The 7,500-nt window shown below is 34.7% G+C and overlaps 1 protein-coding gene across 7 annotated transcripts in view; it reads left to right on the top strand.

Annotated features, from left to right (window-relative positions):
• The window catches only part of LOC106878639 (thrombospondin type-1 domain-containing protein 7A), a 999,802-nt gene that overhangs the window by 11,520 nt on the left and 980,782 nt on the right, over nt 1-7,500 (top strand). The window lies entirely within an intron of this gene.

Here is a 7,500-nt window from a genome sequence, read left to right as displayed (position 1 = left end):
TAGAACTCTAATCCCTCAGTTAGTATCACAATTTGGTCTTCTGCATTTTGTCGGTTGGGAACTTAAACTGTTGTCTTACTAGGTTTTTTTCAATGTCTCAGATTCTCTTTTGCTTTTGATGACTTGATGATGTTCAAACCAACCCTTAATAATGGCAAAATTATTTGGCTAAATTCTTCACTGTTTTCAACATTCATGGAAACAAAACAATGCACTTCAACCGAAATTTGGTTACAAAAGGGTTAATTACTCTCTCGATCCACTTTAATTACTTGAGCTAAAATTTCAATCATCAACACTAACTCTTTCTGCTGCCATTGTTTTTATCAGAATTCACAACTTGTGTTTATAATTTCAGAGTGTAAACAGCGATATACAACAGCTGTTTCTTCATGACATCCATCTTCTCGGATTTTCTTCGTTAAGCCTAATTGCTGTATCAACTGGCAATGAACCCCTAAAACACATGACATACTCATGAACAACTCATTTACAACTTGTTTTTTCCTTTCATATATCTCATAAAACCAATGTCAATATTTTTATCAGGTAAATTCTCAGATATGGGGAAGAGTGTGTATAAAGTTGACAGAAATGATCAGAGATAAAAGTGCAGTAGAGGTCAATAATGAATGATGAAAGAGCGAATGGTAGCTTGAGACACAGAAGGGTAATGTTGAATCATAAAAGAGGACATGGCTGATGAGTAGCTAAGATGGCAATAATAACAGGAGACCATGCAATCCTTTTATAATCAAGTATTGTGCTGGAGAAAGGACACTAATGGCAGTTGTAAAGAAAAGATGCAGGAAATACAAGTGATGGTGAAGGTAGGAACTGAACATGAGCAGATGTAGTTTTTCTTTTATTTCATGGTTAGTAAGGTTCGATTGAATAGGGAATGATGTGGTAGAGAGATGAGAGTGTATTGGCTGAGCAAGAATAGCACCAGGAGAAGAGTTAACAGGCACAGAATAGTCAAATGGCAGATATAGATGTAATATTCCAGCCTCCTTTCCTACCACTATTTTAACATGTTTCACCATGCTGGCATCGTTTTGGCACTTTTTGTATTCATTCCTTGGACTCTATTTGGGATTAAAGTCCCAAAAATCCATTATCAACATTCTAAAACTTCACAGTTTCACCTTCATGGTGAAGTGTTTTTAACTGGTGTGCTGGTGCCACATAACAAGCACCCAGTACCCTCCATAAACCGGTGGGCTTTAGGAAGGGCATCTAGCTATAGAAACCAAGCCAAAACAGACAACTGGAGCCTGATGTAGCTCCTTGGCTTGCCAGCTCTTGTTGACCTGTCCAACCCATGCCAGCATGGAAAACGGATGTTAAATAAGGATAATGATATGGGTATTCCTTGTTGACATTATGATCAGTTGCTCTGCACTTTTGAAGACCCGTGGAATATATAAATCCATTATTTGCAAAAGAGAAAAACAAGGCTGGGGAGAGAGAGAGAGAGAGAAAGAGCATCCTGCTGAAAATGCTGCTTTGAATAACTGCTTGCATAACTTATACGAGGGCGGATGGGAAGAATGGATATTAAAAGAAACGAATGAAGGAATGAGCTAATCATTTTAGAAAGCAAATTTCTAGGATATCTTTTGAAATATCTGACAAGTAATCATATCAGAGTTTTATAAAGGAATTACAAAGAAAGAAGGGAATTTAAATGAAATTAGGGAATTAAAGGTCATTTTGGTAAAGAAATATAATCAATAGTCTTTATTTTTTGCTATTTTTATAATTCATTTCATCCTTTTAATGTGTCTTCTTAGACATAAGAGATGCTTTTTCTGTAAGTAACTGGTTTTAGGATCTGTTGCCTTTCCAATCATTTGCCTAGAGTAAGTTCTATGAAATTGGTCAATATTTCCCAAAGGCAATATCAGCATCTCTTCTCTCTTCTACATATAGAATAAAAACTAAATACACATGCACACGAGTGCACATGTTGGTGCATGTTATTGCACACGTCTAAAATAGTCTCATTTCAAACTATATTTCTTCATTTGAAATCAATATATATTTTTTTCCCTCTCATACTCATGTTTATATATTCCTGTCACTACAAAGATTCTATTTTATGATATAAAGGCAGGTTAATACTAACTTTCTGAAATGTAATGATTTTGTCCAGAGAGCACATACTCCTCCTCCTCCTTCTCATCATCATCATTTTCTTCAGGATTGCTAGTGCATGAAACAAAGTTACCCTGTTTTAGTTGAAGACCTTTATGTTCTACATTCAAATGTATTTCAGATTTGTCCCCCGAGGTTGTGAATATTTGTAATTCTTGCTGGAATTTCAATATTTCTGGCTTCAGCCCTTCCATTCTGGTTATCTCTATTTGCAGATCTTTTTGGAAAACACTTTTGTTCTTGACTGTTCTCAATAACCATATTTTGTTGATTAGCGTTGATTTACCTGTCGGAGTGTGTTTTGGCTTTTCTCAGTGGCTCTGACCTTTTCTGCCCTATACTTATGCCACCTCTTTCCTGTGGCCTATAGAAGTGACTAAAACTGGACAGCAAGAGACAACATGGTTCAAGTATTTCTTTCTGTCTCCTACAAATTCTTCAATCACGTTATATCTTCTGCTTCATGACATTCTTTTTATGTCCTTTCGTTGTTTTCTTGTTGGAAGGCTTTCATCCTACATTACAATTAGGAATCATTTTGTGGTATGAATTTCTATGCTTGTTTCCACCCTGTTCAGTTTTCTAAGATATTGGCCATGTAGGGGTTTTTCTTCCTATCACTTTATCATGATACTCTGAAGTCCCATTTTTAGCTTAGGTTTCAAAATTTTGCCTTTTTGTAACACTTTTCCTTCACAACTATCAACAATTTTAGATTTTGTCTGTATTTGTTGATTTCTTTGCTTTGTCTATATTTTGTTGCTGTTTATGTTAGTTTTTCATTATTCTTTGATATATTTTTGTAGACTTGTAGTATATATTGTCTAATAGTAGCTTTTGTGATTTTCTGTTTCCATGACAAATATAAACTGTTGATATCGTATTTTGAGTAATGTACTCTAAATGTAAACATTCTTTTCTTTATTTTTCCAATCTAGCTTTTTTTCAATTATTTACCTTCCAATTAACAATATTATAACTATAATTTATTCCTGGGGTAACAAGAGTATTGATGACTGTTACCCTGTTGTATTTAATTCACTTTTAACTGTTAATCTATGTCTGTAGTATTCCTTTCTATTCTTTTGTTTGTGTGTACTGTATACCATCTAATTCATTGATTCCTAAATATTTGTAGGCTGTAATTCTCTTAGCTCAGTTTCTTCTTCTAGCATAATATTGGTTCTTAATTAGCTTCCATCTATTCAATATATCTAATCGTAATCTCATTTCAATTCATCTAATAAAATCCATGTACTATCTATAGCGGTGTTTTTAGTTGTTTACGATCTGCTGCGTACAACTTCAGGTCATCTAAGATGGTTGAACGCTCTATCACAGCATTGTTATCTAGTTCCAGTCCTGTCAGATGGTGTTATTCCTAGAAAGAAAAGGAGTTGAGGGAGCAGGCCACTTGGATAATTTCATTTCTTTTGTCCTTATCAGCAAAATTGCTTGAGAGTTACTCATATGTTTTATGTATCTTGTTACTGAATCTACCTTACTCATGACTGGTGTTCCTATTTGGGAAATACTGTCAAGCATCTTTGAGCAATCAATCCATGCTTACACCATTCTTTCTTTTTCTGCAGTCTTCAGTTTCAGTTTTGTTGATCAGTAATTAATCTTTACAGTAATATGAGCCTTTGCACCATTCTTTATGTTCTACAAAACAAGTCACTTTTTTTTGTGTGTCAAGTTGCTTAGTTACCTTCTGCAGTATTCTTACAGTTAAGGCTCTGAAGGTTGTAAAAGGCAAGTTTGGGTCTGTAGATTTTAGGGTTTCCTATTTCTGTAGTCTCTGAATTTTAAATGGCTCCTCTCCAGTGAACCAGTAAAGTGTTGTCTTTACCTCTTTTAATGTCTCGCTAAGCATCTCTTTTAGTTGCATATGTGTCCCCACTAAATATTTTAATCAGAAGTTTGAAACTTTATCATTTCCTGGTCCATTCCAGCTAGTTTTTCTACAATATCTGGTCTGCTTCATCTGTTTCTAACGTAACTCATTCAATTGTTGAGATATTGTCTGCATTGTTTTGTTGTTGTTGTTATTATTATTGTTATTATTATCATCTTTTTATCAAAGTGACACTGGGGTACAAATATATGAAGCCCAGTATACCCATCATGACTACCCATCTGATGAGGGTGCACAAGGCACATGCATTACAACCATATGTGCATGACATGGTGATCTCATATTAAGATTAACAGTGCATGATGTTGCAGGTTGGGCCCAGTTAGATTTTTCTTCAGGTCAAGTAGTCCATCCTGCATTATTATTATTATTATAAAGGCAGCAAGCTGCCAAGGTGAACTTAGCCCCTCATCCTTCCGGGGGTCAATTAAATATGGTATTGGCCAAGTACTGGTGTGTGATGGTATTGCCTATCTCCTTTCCAAAGAAACTGCTGACCTTGTGCCAAAATTCAAACCCTAGCACATCAGACGAAATGCTTCTTCATCCTTCATCATTTTGGTTCGATAAAACAAGTACCAGTTGATGTAATCAACTTGCTCCCTCCCTCCAAAATTGCTGGCTTTGTGTCAAAATTAGAAGTGTTATCATTGTTGTTGTTACTGTTGCTTTCGTCATCATCATCATCAGCAGCATCATTACTAGCCTCATTATTTTCTTATTAACACTATTATTTTAATAATAACATCATAACCAATATCTTAATTGGTTATCATTATCACCAACATTATAATTAAAATCGACTTCCAATTATATAACGACGGAATACTAAAAGTCTGATCACACATTATTTAGACAAGTTTTGAAACATCTCGTTAATGTCTCTACATGGAATCTTCATAATTTGTTGTTTCCTCTCTCTGGTTTAACAGAAAAAGATATTTCTTTCATGTAACGAAAGGTCAGCAACAGGTAGATTGTGAACCCCTGATGAGAGTTGGACCTTATCTGAACGTTTCTTGAATTTAATGTATTTATGAGTAATTGAGCAGTTGAGGGCTTTTCAGGTAGTGTCCTGCTTTGACTTGTTTTTGCTGACAGAAACGTTGTCAGTAATGGAAATAGAGGGTGGGGAGATACACAGGGATATTTTTATATGAATGATATGATACAATAAACAATATGTGGACAATGAGCAAATATAGAAGAATATAAAAGAAAATAATTAACAGGTTGTAACAAAAAGAAGAAGCTTATCTTTATTGCAATAGTTATTCAGGTAGATATTTTATTTATTTCAAATTTTGGCACAAGGCTAGTAATTTCAGTTACATCCCGAAATGATGAAAGGCAAACTTGACCTCAGCATAATTTGAACTCAGAATGTATGGATGAGTGAAATACTATAAAGCATGTTGTTTGGTATGCTAACACTTCTGCCATGTCACTGCCTTCAGTTAGATCTCTACTCATGTTGTAACATCTGTGGGGAGGCCATTATAGAACACATGCATATATTTATACAACGGAAAGAGTTCAGTGAAATTGCCATGAGGAATGGAGTGTTCAGTATATTTGACTGAATCTTTCTTCAGGCTAAAGATCACAGAAGGGAAAGAAAAGGAAAGAAAATCATCAATTTTTATCAGATTCTGCATATGCCTGAATGATAATAATAATAATAATAATAATAATAATAATAATAATAATTACTACTAATAATAATAATAATTACTAATAACATTGTAAAATACTTTAGGAATGAGAACCCAGCTTCCAAATTTCTCCAAGACACCTGATGAAGGCTGGAGGGTATGGCAGCTGAAACGTTGTGTTAACAACAAACAAGATGAGGACAAATATCCATCAAATGTACATAATGTAAATAATGTACATAATTGCTTAAATATAGAACTGTATTGTTTCTCTTTCTCCAAATGATACAAGTCCTGCTAATGCAGGTTACCACCGGTCACTCTCGATTCATCTTTATCTAATGTAACGATTACTGAGATGCTTGGAGATGGTTCTACACACATATACTCTGTACTCAAATCAAAGAAAGAAAGAAAGTGTTTCTACGTATCTTTTATCCTTTACTTGTTTCAGTCATTAGACTGTGGCCATGCTGGGGCACCAAATGAAAAAGTTTTAATCGAATAAACCTACACCAGTTTCAAAGCAGGGGTGGGAGGAAAAGAAACACATATTCAGACGCAGACACACATATATATACACATTATATGTATATATGGTAGGCTTCTTTCAGTTTCTGTCTGCCAAATCCACTCACAAGGCTTTGGTTGGCCTGAGACTGTAGTATAAGACATTTGCCCAAGGTGCCATGCAGTAGGACTGAACCTGGAACCATGTGGTTGGGAAGTCAACTTCTTACCACATAGCATCACCTAACGCACACACATTGCATACATACTTGCACTCATAGTTATACATACACACCCACATTGCACTCTAACATACAGAAATAGTTCCACCTCAAAGCAAGAAGGAAAGAAGTTGTTTTCATGGTAGCTCAACATGCTAGAAATAGCAGTCAAAGCTCTTTCAAACCAGACCCTACCATTTCTTTGTTTTTAAAGGAACGCTGTAGTGGATGATGTAGTCCCAAATATATTTTGCCTGGAAAGACTGGATTTCCATTCACAGCTCTTGACAACAACAACAACAACAACTAAAAGCACATTTCATACAAGCTGACTCTGAACTTCTTAGCAGGTGGGGGTGGAGAGCAGGCCGACAGGAAGTCCTCAAGTCCTTGCACCTTGAGGAGAAGTTAGAATATTAACATCATGATGATGATGATGATGATAGAAAAAATACAAAAAGAGAAAAAATAGGCAAATTAAATTTGATGATGGAAGGTAGGAATTTGGTTTAGCATTAACAGAAATTTTGAATGTTAGTTCATTCCACTCACCTTGGTATATACACCCTGTATCAGGTGAGTACACACCCTGTATAAGAATATTAAAGCATTAATTTCAGGTAGTTTTCCAAGAGTGCTGTGAAATACATAGACATCAAATTATTGAAAAATTTTAAAAAATTATCATTAAATTCTTAAGAATTTCCTTTCTATAGCCTCAGATATTTGAAATTAAATTATATACACAAGTATATGTGTACATGTGGGTGTCTGTATACACACGTTTGTACATTTGCTAAGGGCTTAAATAACAGAAAATTAAGAAGTTCATGGATAAAAATGTTCACTTCACAACAATGCTGTCCTGGGTTCATTTCTACAACTCACTACATTGGACAAGTATCTTACTTTTTTGCCATATCAATAACTCGTGAGCAATACACACATATATATATACATATATATATATATGTGTGTATATATGTGTGTTTGTATGTATATATGTATGTGTATGTATGTATATATATATATATAT

Source organism: Octopus bimaculoides, chromosome 17, assembly GCF_001194135.2.
Source record: "Octopus bimaculoides isolate UCB-OBI-ISO-001 chromosome 17, ASM119413v2, whole genome shotgun sequence".
NCBI classification, from domain to species: Eukaryota; Metazoa; Mollusca; class Cephalopoda; order Octopoda; family Octopodidae; genus Octopus; species Octopus bimaculoides.
This window is presented reverse-complemented; position numbering and strand designations above follow the sequence as displayed.